This window comes from Sylvia atricapilla, chromosome 1 (assembly GCF_009819655.1).
Source record: "Sylvia atricapilla isolate bSylAtr1 chromosome 1, bSylAtr1.pri, whole genome shotgun sequence".
Lineage (NCBI taxonomy): Eukaryota > Metazoa > Chordata > Aves > Passeriformes > Sylviidae > Sylvia > Sylvia atricapilla.
Genome location: NC_089140.1, coordinates 1,655,377 through 1,679,840, shown reverse-complemented (window position 1 = coordinate 1,679,840; position 24,464 = coordinate 1,655,377).

Here is a 24,464-nt window from a genome sequence, read left to right as displayed (position 1 = left end):
TGTAACCTGGGCCAGGATCCTTTCCCCAGCCCAGGAATGGGAAGTGCAGAAGGAAAAACCAAAATAAATTCTGGTAGTGTCGAGTTCCTTTTCCCCACCACACCCTTCCAACTTTCAGCCACGGACTTTATGGACTTCCTTAGAAAATCCGAGTTAATTCCCGGCTGGATTTCTCCCTGTGATGTGGCCCAGCCCCATTTTGGTGAATTCCAGAGGAACCTGAGGAAGTGCTGCCTTATCCCTCCTGATCCCACCATGTCTTGCAAAAAGGATTTTGGAATCCCCTTGTTTTGTATCCATCTGATCCTGATCCACCTCTGCTTCCTTGAATCCCATTTTTGTCACTGTGTCCATGTATTTTATTGCCATTTACATTGGGATTTTGAGGGAGTTTAAAACTATGAAGAAAATATTTTAGATTTTAATTGATATTTTTAGTTTTTAAAAAAGGGCAATTAGAATTCCATTTTTGGTCACTGTGTTCATGTACTTTATTGCCATTTACATTTGGATTTTGAGGGGGTTTAAAACTATGAATAAAATATTTTCTTTATTTTAAAAAGAAAAGGCAACTCCAGCCTCTTGGTACGGACACAATTAAAGAAAAAATTTGGATCAAAATAAGCTTTATTAGATGAGTTTGATAAAGCTTTTTTAATCAGATCCAAGGAATTACCAAGAGGTAATAATTTTATAAAGAAAGACTGTTTGGCTATTGGATGTTTTTCACAAGAGTCATGGAATGGTTTTGGTTGGAAAGGGACCTTAAAGCTCATCCCAATCCACACCTTCCATGGCAGGGACACCTTCCAGTGTCCCAGGGTGATCCAGCCTGGCCTTGGACACTTCCAGGGATCCAGGGACAGCCACAGCTGTTCTGGGAATTCCAGCCCAGCCAGGAATTCCTAATTTCCAGTCTCCCATCCCTCGCTGCCCTCTGGTAGTGGAAGCCATTCCCTGTGTCCTGTCCTTTGTCCCCAGTCCCTCTCCAGCTCTCCTGGAGCCCCTTCAGGCCCTGGCAGGGCTCTGAGCTCTCCCTGGAGCCTTCTCCTCTCCAGGGGAACAGTCCCAAATTTCCCAGCCTGGCTCCAGAGGGGCTCCAGCATTTGGAATATCCCCATGGCCTCCTCTGGACTCAAGAGAATTATTCCAAGATCTTCCTTTATTTCTTTTTCAATGGGAAAAAAGAAGAAAAAAAGAATATTGAAAAAGAATAATTTCCTGTTAGAAAAAGCTGCCACAGATTAAACACAACTCAGTACCACGGCCTGGGATTTAAAGACTCAACAGTCAAGGGAATTGTTCCAAAATCTTCCTTTATTTCTTGAATCAATGAAAAAAAATACTATTGTTATTGTTACTGAATAATAAAAAGCTGCCACAGATTAAACACTACTTAGTGCCACCAAGGCATGGGATTGAAAGACTCAACATCCAATTGCTCCCTCAGTTTTCCAAGGGGCGCTGCAGCTGGTTCAGTGTGGAAAAAAAGGATGTCTGGCATTTCTCTAACTACGAATTTCAGGGGAAGAAAAAAAAAAAGAAAAAAAAAAAAAAAAACGCAACCAAATCTGATTCCTATCACCACAGAGAAACACACTGTAAAATCACAGGGTCATATTTTACGGAGCAAAACTACTGTAACCGGAGCCTGAATTTGCTATCAGCTGGTGGATTCTTCCCAATTTTTTTATCCACAGGTTTTTTAATCAAAAGCTCTCGACATCCTACTCCATATCAAAGTCAAGCCCCTGTGGACATTGCCTTGATTAAGCAAAGACATTTTTAGCTCTGCACTTGGCAGAGGAAAAATCGTCGGCGACGATCGATCCCAGAGAGCTCCACAGGTTAGAAAAATGTTTGGACAAAGGCAGAAGGCAATAATAATTATAATAATGATAATAAATTGCATCTGGCTTGATAACCTCCCTGCCAACATCCTCAGCCAGCTGGAAGAGGAAATGGGAATGATGTGAAGCTCTGGATGCAGAGATGTAACTGAGACTTCAAGGAAAAGTAATGTACAGTAAATACTGGAAATACGACTTGGTGATCAGGGGATCAGGAAGCATTTTTTTTAGTGAAACGAGTCTAAAAAGTGCCCATAAAATGCATTTTTTTTCTCCTATTTTTTCTGTAGGAAAAGCTGATGGTGTTGACCAGGATAGGTGGGTCACTGATATTAAATCATGGATAAAGGATCCAGTTGGAGATGGGAGTTGAAAACAGTCTTGGTGGGGAGATTATGGGTACCAAAAATCTTTTCCTCATAGGAATCCCAAATCTTGGAATGGTTGGGGTTGGAAGATCCTTAAAGATCATCATTGAAATTCTGTGATAAAAGAATTCTGTGCTTTTGGTTTTGGGTTTGGTGGTGGTTTTTTCACTTAAAAAGGAGGTTAAATAAATTTCTCTAAGTTCTTTTAAAGGGGATTGAAAATGATTCATGTCAGGGTTTGGAAAAGCTTTGAAATAATCACAGAACTGTGGAATGGGTTTGGTTGGAAGGGATTTTATGGCTCATCCAGCTCCATCCTCGCCATGGGCAGGGATACCTCCCGTTGTCCCAGGTTGCTCTGCTGGGAAAAGCCCTTTTAGCAGAATTCCATGGTGCTCCACAGAGCTGGGATCCCCCCACTCCTCTCCCAGGAATGGGGAATAAATGTGAAATAAATTAGAGGAGTCTCGTGCTCTGAGGAGGCAATTGGCAGCTCCAAGTCACTGTCATTTATGGCCCGGGTCTGTGACACTTCACAGCATAAATCAATTTAAATAGGATTTTAACCTGTCCTAAATCACTGCATGTTTCCATTGAGGCTTTAAGTCTAAATCCTTGTAAGGTTCTTTCACCAGGGCTGGGGTTTATCCCTCAAAAATGCCAAAAAAACCCCAAAAATAAACAAAAAAAACCACCAAAACCAGAGTACAGGGATATCTCCCTTTCAACCACCGGGAAAAATGCCTTCGTCTTCCTCACCTCCTCAGCCGTTTATTGATCCATCTCCCTGTGCCTTTGTTTGACTTCAAACAATTGCCTTAAAACAATTTTAAATTGTTTAACTAAAAATTAATGAATTAAACTCTATTAGCAGTGGTGACACCCTGCACAGGTCGTGGCTCTGCCCGTGAGGAGGCAACAGGCATTGGTGTAGAAGCTGGTTGAAGGAATTTCACCTCCAATCCAAGGATTTGGTGAGAAGTTCAACCACAAACTTCCAGATTTTTGTCTTTTTACCTCGGTCCTGTAAAAGCTCCTTATCTCCAGATGGGGAAAACCACCTGGAAACCAATGGAAAACCAGTATTATTCCATGAATTGCAGTTTCAACAGGCTGCTCTTAGGTATGGCTTTTCCAAATCCTTTAAATTCTAAACCTATATTTATTCTGACATTACTGTCAGGAACAAGTGACCTCGGAGATGAAAACTCCTGGTTCATCTTTAATTCCTTCTCAATTGAAATCCCATTTTTATTTAATGGAATAAAATGTATTATTTTAATAATAATAAATATTATCTATATATAAAAATAATTATAGCTATATTAATTATAATTCTAAGAATATAATATATGGTATTATAATATATTGTAATTATTATTGTCTATTATAATATATTAATATTATATGTAATATAATACATATAATTATATTATACTTATATTGTATTTTTATATAGAATTATAATTATTTCATATAAATTAATTTATATTACATATAAATATTTATATAAATAAATCCTCCAGCTCAATCAACTCCCCAAAACGGGCAAGCACCCAAAGGGAAATAATCATTAATTATTCCCATCATTACCAGTATTATTTTGGTTTGGGGGGGTAATGACATCATGCCTGTTCTCATCCTCATATCTGATCCAAAACGCCCCGAGGTGACCAAGAAAAACGTGGATTGTTTCCCTAACCCCGATTAGGAAGCCTGGAAAAGGGTGTGGGGACGGATTCCTTCAGCAGGAGGGGACACTGCAAGGGAAACAGGGATTGAGACTGTGTGGGATTGTGTGGAATTGTGTCCTGGGGGATGGATTTGGCACCATTCCTGCAGCCCTGGCTGGATCCCTGGAGCTCCTTTAGGTGTCGTGGGATGGTTTGGGTTGGGTTTGGGTTGGAAGGGACCTCAAGGATCACCCCTGATGTCATAGGGTGCTCCAAGCCCCTTCCAACCTGGCCTGGAGCAATTCCAGGGATTGGGCTGCCACAACTCCATCCCACAAACACATTTTCTTCAGGATCTGGAGGTTTGCACTCCCAGCTCCAGGAAAAGGAGGAGGCTTGTCCTGGTTTAGGGCAAATTTGGGAGGAAACCTCCGAATGGGGTTCTTCTGGAGAGCAAACCCAAACGGCCCCTCCTTTCAGCCTGTCCAGGAAAAGAACTTTCCCAGAGAAAAGTGGAAAAAACCCCGATTTATTTAACTAACAAAGTGCCCACGAGCATAAAGAATGAACAATATGAAACAACAAAAACCAGAAGAGAGATGGCAAAACTGAGAGAAGTCCTTGCCAGGAGTTAGCTCAACTCTCTCATCCCAGGCCCTGGTGGGCTGCAGGTGCCAATCCTCGCTGCTCCTCTGGGTTTTTTCACTCCAGAGCAGGTTTAAAAAGTTTCAAGAAAAAGAGAAATAATAATTAAAAAAAAAAAATACTCCAGGAAGCATCTTTGCCTCAGCTAGCAAAACTAACTAAAAGCAAAAAAAGAAAAGAGTTTTCTGTCCCGCTGCTGTCTGTGCCTCTGACAAACACACACCATCCCGAGGGAAAAAAATGCAGAGGAGTGAAGGCTGTTTTTCAAAATAAACTGCACATTTCTTCTTTCTCTGCTTGGCCCTCAGAACCAGTCTGAAAGGCACAAAACTCAATATACAGCACACACAGAGCAGACAGCTGGGGACACAAGTGTTATAAAGTCACCCTAGGACAGGGCTGCTTCCACACATATCCATGACCACAACACAAATATCCTGGGATCACCAAAATCACGTTTCCCATCAATTCTTTCACCTGAAGGGATGTTTTTTCCATCTTTCCAGCTGCATGGAAGGACAGGAATGCCTGGAAAAGGTTAGGGCAGCCTTCCCGTGGGATTCATCCTCCTCATCCAGCGCTTCCCTTGGATCTGGTCCTCCCTGGCTCTCCTGATATTCACAGAAACACAATGCATGTCATTGATGGTAACTGAAAACTCTGAAAGATCAGATCATTTAAAGCTGATCACACTAAAAATCAGATAAATTAAAACTGGTCACATCAAAAATCAGATCAGTTAAAGTTGATCACACAAAAATCAGATCAATTACAGCTGATTAAACCAAAACCCAGATCAATTAAAGCTGGTCACACCAAAATCCAGATCAATTAAAACTGGTCACGCCAAAACTCCAATCAATTAAAATCCACAGGAAAACAGGAATACTGACACAACTGAATAATTGGATTCACCCTTTTAAGAACAGTTCCTAATTGATGAGATTCTTGCACATTTTTTTTTCCTGAGCAAGGATTTAAAGAGGAAATATTCATTACTTTTAGTCCAGAGAACACACGAGTTTAAAATCTCTGCCTTAATCTTTAGTTCCTCAAAGCCAGCATCCCCTCCTAACAAAGTGTTCCTAATTGACACCAGCTGAAATCCTTTGGGAATGGCTGTTTTGGGGTTCATTCTGCCCTCAAAACCAACCAGGTTCAGATGTAATGTTGATTTTTTTCCATAGAAAACTTTGATTTTTAGGGGGATAAAAATTCCCTCTGCTGAATGAATGAACACTTTTGGCTAAAGCCTGAAAAGACAGGTTTGGAAAATGTGTGGCAGTTTCTCACCGGAATAAAATTTATAATTCCAGTACTTTTCACCTCACAGTTTCACCTCCCTGGGAAGATCATGAGATTCCCTAAAGCTGCAGCACCATGGGAAATGTAGTCCAACCCAAAAAATAGGATCCAGACCAGAGAATTGAGCCACCAAACCCCACAATTCCCACAAAGTCCTGCTGGGCTTTGTCCTCAGGAATATTTGTGACCTTCATGCATTTCCTTTTCCTGGAAATACCAAGTTTTGCCATGGAAAGCAAACACTTCTGGAAGGAGGACAAAATTCCTTTGCCAAGAATCTTAATATTCTATCAGCGACTCATCATCTGGCTGGAATTTTTTCCAAGCTCCACAGAGGCTTTTTGGAGAAGATAGAGTGGAAAATATCATGCAGCTTTTGGTGAGGGTTGAGTTGTCTTCCAAAAAGAAACTTGGATAAAAGGAGCTGGGATGGGAGATGGAGATCAGAAGCTGAAGGCTGAAAGCCAGGTTTGCTCCACGATTAAATCTGAGACGTCACAAACATCGTCACTGAAATAATCACAAAGATTTGGGGATCCTTTATGGAGGTCCTTGCAATTTCCTTAAACAAATAAATAACAATTCCCACAGTGTCACGTTGCCACAATATCACGGAAGCAACTGAAAATCCCCAGTTTTTATTTCTCCCAAATTCTTGCCCAGTCGAAGGTGAGAGACGAGAGGCAGGGCCAGGATTTCACTCTGACAAGGAAAAGGGATGATGGAAGTTGCTGAAAGGGAGGTTTGAACAGGATCCATGGAATAAAAAGTAGGAGAGGAGGAAAATTCGTGCCTAAGGTGCCCTGCTGTGAATACCATGCAGACCACAAATTCAGATTTTTTGGGAATTTTATATCTGTTTTCATCCTCTGGGAGCTTCTGTTACCTGCTTCAGGTGAATAAAAACCAGGCTGGGACACATCCTTGGCCTTTCCATGATCTCCAGGTGTTTCCAGCCCAGCTGAGGCCACGATGCCAAGACAGGACACGATTTGATCTTTACATTACCAGGAATTCTCTCTCCATAAAAACTGAGACAGAAAGACTCCTCTCAATCCTCTGATTCCCTCTAAGCCCAGAGGTCTCCTCTGGGAGTTTATGTAACTCAAGGTGTTAATATTGACAGACATTTATCCCACTTTCTCTCCTGGGAACCACACATCCTCCTCCAGGAAACTCATGTTGATGTTTCCCACTCTTCCAGCGGCACAAGGATCCGTCTGGGATCTCCTCAGAGCCTGATATTCCCGCTGGGGCTGTGTGTGGAAGAGCTCCGGGAAGCAGGGCGTGTTTCTTGGATGATTTTTGTGTCTGGGATGTAAAGAGAGGAGCTTTTATTACAGTATTTATTACAGCTTTAAGCACTCCCTCGTTCCCACTCCACACGGAATTCTTGGATACGCAACCTGTCAAAAAACCCACCCACAAACCCAATCAGCGCTAATTAATTTCCCCTCCTAATCTTAATAATCAATGTAGCCTCACTGAGAGGTGCCCAGATTTCAGCCAAACCCTCTCTGGTGATTTTTTTCACCTGGCAGCTCCAGGTGGAGAATCCCAGGACGGAAAGCAGCCAGTGTGGATGAGCTGGGTCATTCCAGAGCTGCTCGGGGAGGTGGATCAGAGCCACGGAGTCACAGGACACCAGATTCCTTCTTCCAGGAATTATCCCAGGGCACAGGGCAGTCAGCACTTTCACCCTGACCTGAGGAAGAGCAGCTCTGTCTTTCCCAGTTTCCCTTTTGACACTCAGAGATTACAAAGAGCTCCAGGATAAGGGATGAGGTCACGGATATCCTGAAAAAAAAACACCTTTTTATTATTTTTGTTTATTATTATTTTTGCAGGAATATCCATCCTCTTACAAATCGGATTATTTGAAACCTGCCTGCTGGTTTCAAACTCAGGTAGCAGGACCTGTGAGTGTCAGGATTTGGCCAGCAGCATCCCAACAGTTCCCTTGGATATCAGGACACAGCTCCCGCTCCCATCCCAACCGGATCATCACCCCTCGACCTCTCCTTTCCTGCCTTGGGGAAACGACGTCAGATTTTTTGGGTGGAGAAGGGAGGCAGCGTCAAGCAGAGCTAATCTCCAGCAGCAGCCTTGCTCCATGGGTTCAAAGAGCGCGGCAGGGATTGTTTGGGACACAGGGAGAGCTCCAGGACGGATCCAGGCAGGAATTCTGTGCTGCTCACGGAGGTAAAGCCCATCCTGGCCTCGACAGCAGCAGCAGACGATGGGAAAGGGATTTGCTGCTGGTGTTTGTAACTCAAGCCTTTTCCACTTCTAATCCCTCGATGACAAATTATTTCTGGGCTCCCAAATCATTCCTGTCAGCTCCATTCATTTGATTTCCGAGGTGTGTCTGGACAGTGGGGTCATTATTCTGGTTTTGCCCAATGCTAGGAAACTTTTCCTGTGGGAAAAGGCAACTTTTGTAACTCCCTGTCCATACAGAACCACTTCACTAATTCCCAGTTCGAGGCCAGAAATACAAACCCTCAATTCCTTGCACTTTAAATATGGGGAAAAAAGCCACAAAAAAACTTCCTGTTGGGATGTGCCAGGAGCCCAAGGGGTTCCTGGAAGGAAAAGTGAATTCCTTCTTTTTTACTGGACTCCCTGGAAACGGAAAGGAGAATGTCTGGAATGATCTAGGAATTTTTTTGTCTTGTGCAGTCACCTGAGAGCAGTTTGAGGTTCGTTTATAAGACAATTAAAACACTGAGAGGGAAATAATTATAATAAATAATTTGTAAATTAGGGAAGGATTCCTGGTAACAGGAATGAGTTTCTGGAAGAACATCCTATTATAAAAATGAGGAAAAGCAAGATGAATGGGGACAATATGGATGAGATGAACCAAGAATTCGCATTTTAATTCTGTGCTCCTGTAAGAAGAATCCTCATCTCCCCTTCACGCAGCCACTTCAAAATGCAAAGTAATTAATTGTTAGACACAGCTGATGAAATATAACAACAACCAACACACAAAACGGGAAAGAAAATTCCCAGGAATTCTGTCCATGGATTTGACTTTTCACAGAGACTTGCCTGGAGATTCTTCAAATTAATCTTTATATTCTTTTCTTTATTTCTCCATTTTTCCAGATCCGTTTAAAACCACTAAGGACCCTTTCTCCCTCTGTTGCCATTAGGGAATCTTCCCAAAACTTTGTTCTTCTCTCTGTGAATCTTCTGTTTTCTGTCCCAAAATTTGTTATTTCTGTGAATTTTATTATATATTTTTATCCCACCACCTTCTTTTAGTACACTGGGATTTCTACTTTCCAAGTATTCCCATATCTCACGTGCTTCTGGACTAAGCAAAAATCAATATTGGAGTTTCCTCATCCTCATTTCCTTGATCCATCTTCCAGCCTTGCTGCACTGACCCTTCCAGAGAGAAACTTGTTGGATTCCTGCTGGAATTTCTGCCCTCGTTTGTTTTCCATCTTTGCCAAAAGAAGCCCCACATTAATTCCTCTGCTCATCTTTCTAAAGCCCAGGGATTTTCACCCCAGAAGGAATGGTTGAACAAAACCAATGGACTAAACCTCCCTGGGTCTGGCCAATTTGGAAATCGATGATTTCTCTGACTACAACAGAATTTTAGAAAGCGGCAGGAATAATAATAATTTTTTAAAAAGGGGATGAGCGAGGGATTTGAGAACGCTAGCTGCTGGTTTTGCCTTCTCCTGAATTACAGCTCATTTCCTTCGAAGTTCTGATGACTTTGCACCTCAGTGTCTTCCAGGGAGCAGATCCGTCTTTGCCTTGTTCCTGCAGATGGGAATTCCCCTTTTCCTTCCTCTCCTCACAGCCCCACCCTGAACTCAGCCCCCACCTCTCCCGTTTGCTTGGAAAAAGGTTCAGCTTTTAGTCAAGAAATGAGTCTGGGTTCACTGCCCTGAAGGAGGGCAGGGATATTGGGAAGGAATTCCTGGCTGGGAGGGTGGTGAGTCCCTGGGATGGAATTCCAAGAGCAGCTGTGGCTGTCCCTGGATCCTTGGAAGTGTCCATGGCCAGGTTGGATGGGGCTTGGAGCAACCTGGGCTAGTGGAAGGTGTCCCTGCCCATGGCAGGGATGGAATGGGATGGTCCTCATAAGCTCCATTCCAACCCAAACCATTCTGGGATTCTGTGACTCAGCAGGTTGGATGGACAGACCCATTTATAGAAAATAAAACCAAATTAAATTAAATCAAATCAAATTAAATCAAAGGTATTGAAATGGAGTCATAATTTTATTTTTAGGGTTGCAGAGAGAGCAGAATAGGTGCCTGTCCCTAAAAGCTTGGTACAAAATGTTTGGGTAAGATAAAACAATGAGGGAGGAGCAGAAAGCCCAATTAAATGATCTAATTCCAATTAAATTATCTAATTCCTCTCAGACCTGAAAAATCTTAAGAACTTGGCAGCTTCCTTTTGATTTCCATCTTTCCATTGGGCTGATGCTCCCACAAGAGGATTGGAACCTGCTAAATCCTTAAAAAGCTGAAAAGAATCTTTAAAAACTTTTTTTAATTCTTAAATCTGTTGTGTTCTTTATTAATCTTATGCAAATCATTTAATACTTGGCTGTGGCTTTAATTCCTGCTCTGATTCCTGATGGAGGCAGCTCTTCCTCTGCTCCAGAAATGAGGTTTGGGGAGGCTTTTGGGAGTTTTTTGAGAGTTTTTTTTTAGGAGTCTTTTGGGAGTTTTTTAGTAGGTTTTTTGGGAGTTTTTTAGGAGTTTCTTGGGAATTTTTTTGGAGTTTCTTGGGACTTTCTCAGCACAGGGATGGCCTGTTGGGAATTAAGACTTATTACAGCTTATTAGCACAATAAAATCCTAATCTCATGTGCACAAGAGCTTCAGGACTAATTTTAATTCCAACGTGCAAACAGCTTTTTGGGAGGCTGCTCCGTCGGATCCTTGGAGCTCATCCCACACTTCCCCCTCAGGATGGGAGCTCAGTTCCTGCTCATCCCAACCTCCCATGGATTGACTCAGCACATCAGGGAATTAACGCTCATCTTCCAGGGGTTGCTCAAGTGCTTTTGGATGTGTTTATGATGGGAGGTGGAATTCCAGGAAGATTTATTGGGCCTGGCAGGCCGGGAGCGTGTTTGTTCCATGATTAATGCGCTTCACAGAGATCCCGATCAACAACTTCCCAAATATTGTCTCAGGATTGGCCAGGGAAAATCCGTAGCTCCAAACCCATCCAGGGAATAGTAACAGGTTTTTGTGCTACCAGATTTCAGCTGGGGAGAAAACCTGGAAGGATCCTGGCTTAAAAAAGAAAAGATGCATTACGGATAAAAATTTGGGAGGGTGTGCAGGGGAAAAAAGAATGGATGGACAGAACTGGGAATGCTGGATTTAAAGTGGAATTGCAATTTCCTGTGGTCCTCGTCCTCTTGCAGAGAAGCTGGGCCCAAAACGGAACAAAAATGCAGAAAAAAAAGTGTTTTAATTCCTTCTCTTTTATTTTCCATGGTTTTTTGCTGCCTATAAAAATGGATGGCAAGAACTAAAAACTGAGGACTGGAACTAAAAGGGAACTTCAAAGTGGAAGTGCAACTTCCTGTGCTGCCCATCCTTTTCCAGAGAAACTGGGCACAAATGGGAAGAAAAATGCAATTAAAAATGGTTTTAATTCCTTCTCTTTTATTTTCCATTTTTATAGTTTTTTTCTGCCTATAAAAATGGATGGCAAGAACTAAGAACTGAGGGCTAGAACTGAGAATGCTGGATTTAAGGTGGAAGCACAACTTCTTGTGCTGCCCATCCTCTTCCAGAAAAACTGGGCACAAATGGGAAGAAAAATTTAAAATTTGTTTTAATTCCTTCTCTTTTATTTTCCATTTTTTCCAGTTTTTTCCTGCCTATAAAAATTGATGGCAAGAACTGAGACTAGAAGTAAGAACTAGAACTAAGAACTGAGGGCTAGAACTAAAAAGGAACTTTAAAGTGCAAGTGCAACTTCCTGTGCTGCCCATCCTCTTGCAGAGAAACTGAGCTCAAATGAGAGAAAAAATGACCAAAAAATTGCTCTAATTCCTTCTCTTTTATTTTCCATATTTTTTTTTCTGTCCACAGAAATGGAATACAAAACCTAAGAACTAGAACTAAGAAAGCTGGATTTAAAGTGGAAGTTCATGGGGGAATGGTTTCCCACTGGCAGAAGGCAGGGTTAGATGGGATCTGGGAAGGAATTCTTCCCTGTGAGGGAGATGAGGGATTGAAATGGAATTCCCAGAGAAGCTGTGGCTGCCCCTGGATCCCTGGAAGTGTCCAAAGTCAGGTTGGATGGGGCTTGGAGCACCCTGGGACAGTGGAAGGTTTCTCTGCCCATGGCAGGGAAGGAATGGGATGATCCTTAAGGTTGCTTCAAGTTTATACAATTTTATCTAATCTGAGAATGCAAAAAAATCAATTAAAAGTTTCTATTTTTCTTTTTTTTTTTCTTTTTTTTTTTTGGGGGGGGGGGGGGGATAAAATTATTCAATCCCTAAATGTTATTCCCAAAAATTCACCTTTTGGAATGCAACCACTGAGGAGTTTATTAAGACTTGGAGAGAAAGGGGCAGCCTAACAAACCTCCATTTTATTGCTGTTATTTAGTTCCTAATTTAAGGTTTGGCTTGGAAAGAGCCACAAAAGTCCCCTCGTAACTTTATGTCTCCAGCCAAAATTAAACAGGATTGTTTAAATGGCTATAAAATGTCCAGTTCCCATCCATTCCTTGGATTTTGAGAGGTTAAACTCTCCTGAAATCCTTAGGAATTGTCCTAACACTGCTCACCACCGAGATCTTGGAGGTGGGGTGGCTGAGCGGAGGTTCCAAACTCATGAAGGCAGGAGAATATTCCAGAACCTGTGGAAGTTTTCAAGGCAAGGATCAGCCAGGTATTGGAATTCCAAAGTGCCTGTTGTGTTCTCCCAATTTCAGGCTTTTCAAGGAAAAAGCCAAAGTCAGGAATTCAGCTCAGCTGAATAAGAGGTGTGCTTATCCAAGGTCTTCCATGAATTCCTTTTCCTATGGACCTCTGAGAAAAATTAAATTTGGGTGTGGTGGGTGTGGGTTACTTTCAGAAATGCCACCCAAACAGCACTTCTGAAAAAATCTGGGATGAGCAGACTCAGTTCTGGTGGAAAACTTAAATCCCGTGGGGATAAGACGGGTGGAAAAGGATGGAAATTCCCATGGTGTGAATTCCCAGTGGGAATTCCCCCTGAGGAAAACAGGGGAGTGAGAAAAGGCAGGAATCAGGAGTTACTCAAGCTCACACAATGGAGAAGCAGGAGAGGGAAGAAATGGGAAGCACGCAGCTGAAATCCCAGCTTCTGGAATGATTTCCCTCCTGCTTTGGGGTTAGAAATTTAGAATTCTGAATCTTGGTCCTTCTCCTGAGTCATCCCTTCCCTACTGTCTTGATTTGGGAAGACAGGTGTCTGCCAGGGAAAGCTGGAATTTCCCTAGGAATGGAGAATGTGAACCCCCTCCCTCTAAATTATTGTCATTTTGAAATTAAGAGGCTTTCAGGCAAAGATTTGGGAACAATAATAAGAGTTCTTTACTAGGAAAATTAAAAATAAAACTGTAATAGTAAAAAAAAAAAAAAAAGAATAAAAATAAACCAGTGACAGGGTAATAATCCTAATAATCCAACCTGATCCTGTTGGTCAGGGTGTTGGTGTCAGCCCAGTCAAGTCCTCCTGCAGTGACAGATGTGGTTCTGTTGGAGCAGAGATGATCCTGTAGAAGGGTCAGTTTTCCTCTGAAGGTCCAGTGGTGGTGAGATGGGTCTGGTCTCCCTCTGGCAATCCAGTGCAGACAGACTGTGCTGGTGTTCTGGATCTCAGGTTTTATCCAGATGGGAATGCTTGGCTCCTCCCCCTGGGCGGAGCCTCTCCCAATGGGATGATGGAATTGTCTGAGCCCTGCAGTGAGCCTGGATGGCCCATGGACAACAGATATCCCCTGGGGGAAGGATAGGTCCTGGAAGGGTTAAAGAACTTGGGGGTTATGAGGGATGGGTCCTGGAAGGGATGAAGAACATGGGAATTATGAGGGGTGGGTCCTGGAAGGGATAAAGAACATGGGGGGTGTTATGAGGGGTGGGTCCTGGCAGAGATAAGAACACTGCCTCACCTGGATTTAACAGATGGCAATACAATACAAACTTTTGGTTCCATCTTGCTTTGCAACCCAAGCCACCCATCCATTCCTTCTCTGACCCATCCTCCTTCTCCTTTTCCATCCATCGCCTCCCCCTTAGAGCTCCCGGGAGAAGTGCCTGAAGATTAATGGAAAACAAAGACCACATAAAAGATTCTCCTACAAGTGGATTTAATCCAGCCTCCCACTGACCCCCCTCAAAGTGCATTTTTGGGGTGCAATTAGAAGTGATCCACTCCTCAGAGAGCTCATTTATTTGGGAAAGAGCATGGAAGCCGTGTTTGCTCAGGATTTTTTCCCCTCACACCTGATGCTCCAGCATCAGGACACAAAGCTGCAGTTTCCCTGCAAATAATGAAGTGAGATGTTCCATAAAGTCATTCCCACCTGATGGGCTCCATGCTCCGTAAATATCCAGGAGACTCCCAGAGGAAAGCAGCAGGTTGTTCAGCCTTGCACCAGATTCCATCCAGCAGCCGTGGGAGATCCCTCTTGGAATGGGAGAGGTTTCCATGCAAGCTCTGCAGATGTTAAACTCACAGAAACATATTTAATTTCTATTTTTTTTAATTGCTACCAGGATCACACCTCTTGCTAAGCCCAGGCTGAGTTAATTGGTTCAGGGAAAAAGGATGGGATGGAAAGTGTTAAGAAACACCTGCGAGCTCACCCAAGCGGATTTTTCACGGAGAAGGTCAAAAGCAGAAATGCCAGCAGAGGTTTTCTGGAAAATGGGACAGACTCGGGACAATTTGCCTCAGACTGGGAAAGGTCAGCACTTCTGGCAGGCGGCGGAGCTGCTGCTCTGATTCAACCCAAACAGAGCCATTTCTTCCTTGGGCTCCCCACTGACAAATTCAGAGCAGTTTGGACCGGGATGAGGGAAGTGTGTCAGGAAAAACAAGACCTAGACATCCACTTTTGAACTAAACCTAAACCCAGGCAGGACTTGGATCTGAACCTGATGAAAGCTTCATTTCTTTTTATTCTTTTTTTTTTTTTTCTTTCCTCCTTTCCTATTCTTTCCTCTTCTTCTGGAAAAAATGAAATGACCTCTTGGTGACAGATTTTCAAGATCTAGGAAAAAAAATCCCACAGGCAAGAGATGAGGCTTTGGGTACCTGCTCAAATTAATGGAATCCTATGTGTAAAACTCACCCAGTTGTACTTAAATTAAGTATTTGCTGCTTTTTCCTCAAAGCCAGCAGTGATTTTAGCTCCCTTAATAACAGGGGTTGCAATAGGCAGGAAGAAAATGAAAAGAAATTAGTTTTAACCAAACCAAGAGGCGCTGCTGCACCTCAGGTTGTCACAATTTACATCTGAGGAATTTTTTCCCCTCTGTGTTTCCTCGCTGCTCGCTGCTCCAGGATCCCCAGCAGTGAATTCTTGCGGAAGGCTGATGGTCTTTCTCCAGTCCCACCTCACTCCCCGCTCCCTCCGTTTGTTTTCTCATGGAGAACAAATTAAAATCGAAGTGTCTGTGAAGGAACATTTCGGTTTGGAGGCCTGAGAATACCTGAAGGGTGACCTCAGGCTGAGCTTTCCGTGCTGCACTTGGCAGGAGAAAAGATTCCGAGTTCAGATCACAACCCCTCCATCCCAGTCCTGCTGTAGGCATCTGCAGGAGGAGAATTTTCCCTATTAATCACCTAAAAATCAGATTTGAGGCTCAGCTTTCAGTGGCATTTGCCTTTAGAGGCCCTAAAAGGTGTCTTAATCTGAAAGAAGGGGCATCAGGAGCAGTGAAACTTCTCGTGGCTGACAGACACTGAGGATGTTTTATCAAGGACATCCTTCTCTGCATCAGGGAGAAACCTGGAATTTCCCCTCAGCTTCGAAGAAAAAGGGGAATTAAGATCTCTGCCGTGAGTGCTGGAAGATTCATTTCTTACAAACCCACAAAGATTTGTGAAATAAATGCAGATTTAACTCCTGTGGCACAGCCCAGCTCAGGACACGAGGGCACAGCATCATCCAGAGAGCACGAGGAGCACCGGGGGGGAGGAAGATTTGGAGAGGAAAACAAATAAAACCCCAGGAAAGGACAAGATGTGATCTCCTGACACTCATTTGCTCTTGAACCACCTGGGAGTTCTCTCCAGAAGCAGATTGTGTTCCAGGCAAACAGCTCCACAGCTGCTTCTCTTGGCTGCAGACGCCGGGGCTTGCCCCCGACAGCTAAAATTCATGAATATCATCCAAAACAAAGCTTTTAAAAATAGGCAAAGCCGACCTTTGTGTCCCGTCTGACAACTCTGAGGAGGGAGAAGCGCATGGAAAAAAGGGCTGAGGGATGATTTCTGGACTGAAGTGCTTATCAGCTCCTCCAGGCAACGCTGAATATCCTAAATCAGGCCCTGAAGGGAAAGAAATTTCCTTTGCCCAAGTTATTTATCCCCTTGGACAGGAGAAAAATCCTAATTGTTCTTCGTAAGACAGAGCTCCAGCTTCTGTGTGCTGAGGCAGCTCCGTGCCCTGCTCTGCTGCCTGGGTGTAGTGGCTTCAGTTTGCCAATTTCTCTCTCCTAAAATTAGTGCAGTGGTTTGGGTGTCCACCAGAATCATTCACTCTCTGTCTGCCGCGGGACAGGATTAGGAGAGAGGCAAAGCAAGGTCAAAACTTCAAAGGTATAAAGACAGATTTATTAACAAAGTCACAAGAGAGAAAAGGTTGATTCTCTGATTTTAGCATGTGTATTTCCTTTCAACTGGTTTTTCTCTGTCAACTTTCTGCTGGTGTAACCAGATATCAATATTTAACTCAGGCCAGTGATTGGGTTTTGCTATAACTTCCTTGGAAAAATCACTTCCTGGCAAGGCCACCACACTGGGATAAGGAGTTTTCCCATTATTTGGGGCATATTCCATATGTTTTTTCAGGCTGCACCTCCAGGGAAAGCCCTGCCATTCCCACAGCCCTGAGGGGCCATGTGGAAAGGGATTTATTTTGCTTTGTTGTAACCAACTGGGTCTTCTGTAACAGAAACTTCCCTCAGGAATGTTCAATCCTGCTGGAACTCCCCAGGACTGCAGGCCCAGACTGTGGAATGGGTCACGAGAGGGAATTTTCCCTGTGAGGGTGGAGAGGCCCTGGCACAGAGTGAGTGGATCCACTTCCATTCAGGGGAAGGCAAAGGACATCTCCCAGGATGAGGATAGCCAGGAATTCCCACAGAACTAAGGATTAATCCTGCTTATTCATGATGGAGCTCATCCAGTGCTGGACAACAACACAACCTCATTCTACCTGTGGTGATTTTTATTTATATTAATCTAATTTTTTTTTTTTTTTAATTTTTAATTATTTTATTTTATTTTAAATTTCTACTTTACTATTTTTTAAATTTTATTTTATTATTTTAAACATTCTAATTATTTTATTATTTTTATAATTTTTAAAACTATTTTATTTTATTTTACTATAATTTTTTATTCTGTTTTTTATTTTATTTTTTAATTACTTTAGTTTCATTTAGTTAATTTTGTTTTAAAAATTTTGTTTTATTGTTTAAATAATTTTATTTTATAAGGTTAATTCCTCTTGGGACAGTTTCCCAGAGAAGCTGTGGCTGCCCCTGGATCCCTGGAAGTGCCCAAGGCCAGATTGGACAGAGATTGGAGCACCCTGGGATAGTGGAAGGTGTCCCTGCCCCATGGAATGGGGTGATCCTGAAGGTCCCTTTCATCAAAAAGTCCCATCCCAAACCATTCTAGGATTTGACAATGACACCAAAAGGTTCTTGCAGCTCTCCTGCAACAAACCAGGGTCGGAATTTTAACCTGATGAGAAGAAAAGTCTGATTTGAGGGGCGGAGGGGTCTGTGGAATCCTTTCTTGGAGCAAGTCACACCTTCAGGGGACACATTTGACACCTGAGGGGTGTTGGGGTGGGTCAGCTCAGCTCATCCCCCCTTGGCAAAGCCCCATCCCAAACCATCACAATCTCACCCCAAACCACGGTAACCCCATCCCAAATCACCGCAACCCCATCCCAAACCACCATAACCCCATCCTAAACCACCACAACCCCATCCCAAACCATCACATCCCAAACCACCACAACCCCATCCCAAACCACCATAACCCCATCCCAAACCATGGCAACCCCATCCCAAACCACCATAACCCCATCCCAAACCACCACAACCCCATCCCAAACCACCGCAATCCCATCCCAAACCATCACAACCCCATCCCAAACCACCACAACCTCATCCCAAACCACCATAACCCCATCCCAAACCACCACAACTCCATCCCAAACCATCACATCCCAAACCACCACAACCCCACCCCAAACCATCACAACCCCATCCCAAACCACCATAACCCCATCCTAAACCACCACAACTCCATCCCAAACCACCACAACTCCATCCCAAACCACCATAGCCCCATCCCAAACCAGTGCAATCCCATCCCAAACCAGCACAACCCCATCCCAAACCAGCACAACCCCACCCCAAACCACCACAATCCCACCCCAAGCCAGTGCAACCCCATCCCAAAATGTGGCCCAGGCCACTGAACCCTTCCTCCTTCCCCTGTCAAGAGGTCACCAGGGGCCCCTGGCCAGGACATCCCAACCTTTAGGAGTTCATGAAAACAAACCAGTGACACTCACATGAGAGTGTTAAATGTATAAATATCTGGATAAATATAATTTTTTTTTAAATAAATACACATAGATTGCTGTATTTGCACTGTTCCCTGTCTTGGCCCAGGCCTGCCTTGGAAAGCAGACAGCAGTGAACTTATTAAGGATCCCCACTCCTGTTAAAATACCTCTTTAGTACAACAAAACACACGATTGTTGAACTGGGAAAAAGATATTCCATAAATCTCCCCGAAGTCAAACACCATGCCGGGAATATGGAAAAAATACATCTATATATTAACTGCTCTTTTAATGGCATTATTTGACCCTTAGAAAAAACAAACAGAGGAAAGAAAAACGTTACAAGCCTAGGAAAAAAATTTCTCTGCCTCTTATCAAAAGCACATTTGAAGAGAGGCCTCGGAGGCATCTATTGTTTAATGGGCTATGCTTGATTTATTGATGATTACGTAGCAAAAAAAAAAATAAAAAATTCCATGCAATCATTCCAAGGCCAGAGAGGCGCAGGGCTTCAATTTATTTGAGCTTGGAACTAGAAAATGGGCTTTTTTATTTTTTTCTCTTTTTTTTTCTTTCTTTTTTTTTTTTTTTTTTTTTTTTTTGTGTCGGAAGAGTTTTGTTTGCCCAGCAGTGTGAAATGGTTTGACGGGCAAACCCCTCGGAGCCGAGCCATTCCTCCCTCCTTTTCCAGAGGTAACTGGCCACACGAGGCTGCAGATGGAGTTTACACAGCTGGAGGTTGGAGCACGGAGCTCGCTGCTTTTTATTTTTTTGGCCTCTTTTTAGTGATGGCAACAAGTCCCTGCACACAAACACTGGGGTTTTCACCCACCCCACAGGTGCCTGCTGCCCTGTCCCCTCCATGGAATTCATGAGGTCACCTCTGTTCGGGATGAGGAAAGGGAATATCAGGCAAAAAAAAAAAAAAAAATTCCAAAGTCAATAGTGAGGTCAAGGCCAGGTTGGAGTTCCCTGGGATGGTGGGAGGTGTCCCTGTCTGTAGAATGGGAAGAACTTCAGGGTCCCTTCAACTTTAGGGTGTTTTTAGGGCTCTGTGATTTTATGAGGGGATGGTTGTTTGCATTTTGTGGGAAATCAAGGCACAGAAAATTCCCAAAATTTCACACATGCAGGCCCAAACACAAAAATGAACACAGGGTTCGACCTGGGGCCTTGGAAAAGGCTTCCAGGTTCAAAGACCATAAGCAGGAATGTGGGTTTGTAGGTTAAGCAGAAACATTAAGCCAGGTAGTGGAGAGTTTTAGGTTTTAAAGTTAAGATACAGAAGTAGTTACAAAGGTAATAAGAAGTTTTAAGGTATAGTTCTGTGTTGCTTTTTATCTTTTTTCCCGCGAGAGTCGGCATCAAATGCTCGAGGGATGTTGTTTCATGTTCAGACTCAGAGGTTTATTAATTCTTATTTCCATTACAGTCCACAGACCATGACTCCTAGGTAACAAAGTAAAAAACGGAGCCATATCTCTCTCTCTACAAGACCTTTTAAGCACAAACTGTGCAATTATGAAATAACACCTGAATTATTTTTACTTTTAACCCAATAACCAACCACCCCTGGCCCACAATGCAGATTTTTCTACCCAGTTACAAAACTCCACCCAGACCCATGGAGAAGAAGGTAAAAGAGAAGGACTCAGTCTCCACCCTAAATCTTCCATCTCATTTTATATATATATTACTGTATTCTAAACCCTTAAATTCTGAGTTTCTGCTCACTCATATTGGTTGGTCATCCAGAAGTCCTGAACTCCTGCAGACCACTGGCCACCAGCTCCTGGCATGTGCGGTGAGATGTCCTCACCCTTCATGAAACCATAGAAGAAGAGTAATATATCATGTTTTCAGAAGTCTCCCAGTGGTCCCATCTCTCTTAAAATCCCAATAACACTTGTCTTTGGCATCAATTGGGCCAGTCCAGAATTCCCACAGTCTTTGTGACTCTTTGTGATGGTTCTGGCTTCTTTTTCCCTCTGCCAAGGTCGGGATTAATACACTGGAAACATTTGTTTGGTGTTTGGACTTGGATGCTAATTATTACTTTTCTATTTACAGACTCACGAGCCATGGGCTTTAACTAGCAAGGTGAAAAATGGCTCTGTCTGTAACTTTCCAAGGTCTTTTCAGTGTAATTTGTGTGATAATGAGGTGACACCTCAATTATTTATATTTTTGACCCAAAAATGACCTCCCAAGGCCTGCAATGCGGACCTTTTTTGCCCAATTACATAAAATCCATGAAGAAGAAGGAAGAAGGTGAAGCAGAAGGACTCAGACAACACCTTAAATCCTCCATGCTGCCCCATATATATTACTAAAGACTAAACCCCTAAAATCCAAGAATTCCAACAACTCTTCCCATCCAAGCAGGGATTTGGCCCAGATGTTTTGGCTCTGCAGCCCTTTGTTTTGAATTCTGGAGTCCCAATTTTTCCTTTCCCATTTTTAAACCCACTTAAAAGGCAAGAAAATTTCTTTGGCCCCATCAAGCAGAGCTTTTAATTAATTTTTGGGGTCCAAATATGACTGACGTGGTAGAAGAACACGGAGAAGATCCCTTTTCCCATGGATTTTATCACCTGGGCAGACACCAGAGGGAGAAAGAGAAGTGACACCAAGGGACGCAACAGCTCAGAGCAAGGGAAGAAACCCAAAACTCTTGAAATTCCACTGGATTTTGCTATGGAATCATAAAAGCAGTCCTGGAGCGGTTTGGGTTGGAAGGGATCTTCAGACTCATCCCATTCCATGGGCAGGGACACTTTCCTTTGTCCCAGAGTGCTCCAAGTCCCATCCAATCTGGTCTTGGACACTTCCAGGAACCCAGGGGCAGCCACAGCTTCTCTGGGAAACTGTCCCAAGAGGATTTAACATAAGGAAATAAAATTATGAAAAAACACAATACAATACAATACAATATATAAAATAAAATAAAAAATAATAAAGTAAAATAAACAAATGAAATACTAAAATAAAAATAGAATAAAAATAAAAAAAATTAAATTAAGTTAAAATAAAAAATAAGGTAAAATAAAAAATAAAAAATAAAAAAACTAAAATAAAGTAAAATAAAGTAAAATGAAAATAAAATGAAAATAAAATAAAATAATAAAATAAAAATCACCGCAGGTAGAGGGAGGTTCTGTTGCTGTCCAGCACTGGATGACCTCCGTCATAAATAAGAAGAATTAATCCTTAGTTCTTAATTCATGTCCATCCTCATCCTGGGAGATGTCATTTGCCTCAGGAGCCCCTCAATGGAAGTGAATCCAGGCAGTTTATCCCAAATCAACCCATCAGGGACTCTGATGATGGTTCAGGACACAATTTCCCAGCTGGAAACATTTCACTTTTCCTGTGTTGAAGTTTTCACTGAAATGTCAAAATATTTCACAGAAAACAGATCCCTTTTTTTTTTGTTTTTTTTTTTTTTTTTTAGTGGTGGAGATAATTTAGGGGAAAACTCCACTTGCCACTGAAAAATGACTTCGGCAGAGCTGTTTTTTCTGGCTTCTGTTCAGGATAGTGTGGCTGCTCCTCCCCTCCCAAAATCCTTTAAAATCCCCCTTAAAAGCCATTATTCTGGGATGACTATAAAAAATTAAAAATAAATGTATTTATTGAACTGCTTCTGTGCATGGACCATTGTCTGGCTTATCTTAATGACTTGGTTTTGTGGATTCCCCATCCTGACACATCTTTTCCTTCCCTTTTTTCCAGCCCAGATTAAAATTCCCTGGATCTTGGCGCCATCACTCTCGTGCTGTCAACTGTGAGATATTTCCCACTGGGATATCAATGCTACAATTGCTAAAATTAATAATTCTGATATCCATATGGCTTGTTTTGGGCTAATAATGATATTTAGAGCTGCTGCAGACAGAACTCTTTGTGAAGGCTGAGGAAGGGACTTCCAGGTGTGTTTTCCAGGTGGGAATCAGGAATTTGGATTGTAATATGACTCAATTTTCCTCTGAATCACCCTAAAACTGTGTTGAATTCTTGTGGTCTAATCCATACATTTAAAAGGTAGGAGAATCCTGATCCTAAAAATCATCATGTGATTCCTAATGTAGAATTTTGGGAGAAATTTCCAGTGTTTCCTTTGGATCTTCCTTAACTGAGGAGTTATTTCCTATTCTGAGTTGACTCCCAAAGGAGTTACCTTGACATTTCCAAATGACACATTGGCATTTCCCCCTCCTTGTGCATCCAAAATCACCCAGGTTTGGGGGGAAAAAAAGAGAAAATTCAGAGCCTTTCGGAATAAAAGTGGGAAAAGGTGGTATTTGAAGGTCAATCCTGCAAGAAATACTCCACAGGCCTCTGGAAACTTCCTGTTGGATCTATTTTTATGTCCCCCACTTCCATTCCCTCAGGAATAAACAAAAGGGAAGTTTCACCTGTGGGACACGTTTAGAAAAGTAAAGCCAAGGTCTCCCCCAGACCCTTGATGGGCTGAAGGACAGATCCCTGCTGCTCAAGTAATTTAAAAAAAAAATTAAATTAATATTTTGAGAGTTCATTCAGCAGTCTTGGTGGCATCTGCTCCCATCTGATGTCCCGTGTCCATGGAAGGTCTTTCCCAATGGGACGTTGCTCCTTTCTGGGCCCCAAAACAACAATTGCAGAACCTGGAGCTCTGCCAAGCCAAACAACAGCTTTTCCTGGAGCTTTCTTGGAGCATTCCCAGAGTTTCCAGGCCTTCAGACAGGGTGTAGCGTGGCAAACCTAAAGATCTTGGCATTTAAATATCCGCCCCCGCGCATTCCCAAGTGACTCACAGGATTGGGAATCTTCTTATTTCACCCAAAATACTTTTTGTCTTAATTAGTTTTTATTGTCAGCATCAGACACCGATTTTCTGAGAGTCAGGAAGTCTGAGAGGAGTTTTATAGGCCAGTTGGGTTTGTCCTGGAGTTCTGGATCTTTTGGATTGGATATCCTTGGAAATAAATTTCTGCCTCATCGGTGCTTGTCGTATTACAAAGAAACAGAATTCCTCCAGTGTCCAAGGAAAAGATGATCCCGGTGGAGATCATGGAATCCCAGAATTCCAGAAAGGTTTGGAACAAAAATCAACTTAAACATCATCTGATCCAATCCCCTTGGACACTTCCCACTATCCCAGGTTGCTCCAAGCCCTGTCCGACCTGGCCTTGGGAACTTCCAGGGATCCAGGGAGCAGCCACAGGTTCTCTAGGAATTCCATTCCAGGCCTTCACCATCCTCAGAGTAATTAATTTCTTCCCAATATCCCACCTAAAATTCCAGTAGGGAATTTCTAGCAGTCAGCCATTATACTTGAAGAGTTGCTGTCCTCAAGACCTTGAGTTTTGTCACCTTGAAATCAACATATCTGGGAGGTCCAGGAGGTATTAAAGAAAAAGTTGATAGATTTTCAGCATCAGTTGTCTGTTTTTGGGTTTTTTTCCAGAGAAAATGTTGGATTCCTGAGGTATTTTCCTGCCTCTGGATTTTCTGATTGGAATCTGTTCCAGCAGGATCGCCCTAAACCCTCAGCCCAGAGGAAAGAAATCCAGAGACACTGGATAGCACAGGAAAAATTTTTGCAGACAGCCCTAAAAATTTATCTCTGGTGCTTTGACTTGCAGCAGTCACCACCCAGAAACTGCAAATTTTCCCTTTTTTTCCTTAATTTTTCTGGAGAATCATGGATTTATTCCACCCCACAGAGAATGGGACCCGACATCCCTCTGTGCCCTCATGGAAATACCAACAGGAGCACTTCCCTTCCTCCTGATTATCTCCACTCCCAGTACAAATCCAAAGGATTTCTCCTGGGAAAACTC